We start from the raw sequence: 998 nt of genomic DNA on the forward strand, positions 1-998 counted from the left end.
TTACCGCTAATACACTCGTCTGTGTGAAAAAAATTAAGTCAGCACTTGATCAGCACTTAATGAAAGGGAGCTTTTGAGGATATGTTAGCTATTGTTCACTGTTACCTACCAGCAGAATAATGACAAAGTAGAAGACAGTGCATGCACTGTATCCAATGTTATTAGTCTTCTTACACTGAGGATGGAGGGAAAAACACAGTCAGCAGGTAAAATACACCTCTGGGTAAATACATAAAGAGTACAAGACAACTCTGAAATACAAAACCCGTACAAAATCAGCAGTTTCTTCAGCTGTAGATTGTGGGTTTATGTATATATAGTACTAATTTACCTTGGGAGGAATTGCAGTGAGATTACATAGAGATGGACTATCAGGACAAGGAATGTAAGTTTGGTATGGTAAGTTATGATTGAATCTTTACATCAGTTAGATTTTGCAAAGGTGTACTTCTGGCAGTAATTAGAATTATGAGAGGTGAATGACAGTAGAAACTCAGGAATGTATTTATCTTATAATGCAACCCAGGCCTACCTGCATCACACACACGAAAAAATGCAGCCCAAAAACTAAAGTGAACTCAGTTAAGAGAGTTATATCTGTTACTCAGAGTTAAAAGAGCAGTTAGTATTTTATCTGCATTGTGAGTTCTTGCCCACTTTCCTGTGAAGGGTTTGATGTTGGAACATAGAGCTTTCTGTTTGCTTTTGTGAATGGGTTTCTGATCTATACCCTGAGCCCATTAGATTGTTAGTGCTTTCGCATGCATGACTGGGAAATGGATTTAATGATCCAGAAGGTTCATTTGAGGTCTATATGAGTAAAAAACCCAAACCATAATCTACGATCTGCATATGCAGATTGATCTTTACACTTTTTGTTTCACAGAGGATGCTTCTTGTATTTTCAATTTGTCACTATAAATAGGCTGGAAACCTGAGGATGCCAAACTGCACATGTGTGTATGGATTCACACCAGGAATTAGGGCAATAGACCATC

Source organism: Myiozetetes cayanensis, unplaced genomic scaffold (assembly GCF_022539395.1).
Source record: "Myiozetetes cayanensis isolate MyiCay16 unplaced genomic scaffold, myiCay2020 scf5-8, whole genome shotgun sequence".
NCBI classification, from domain to species: Eukaryota; Metazoa; Chordata; class Aves; order Passeriformes; family Tyrannidae; genus Myiozetetes; species Myiozetetes cayanensis.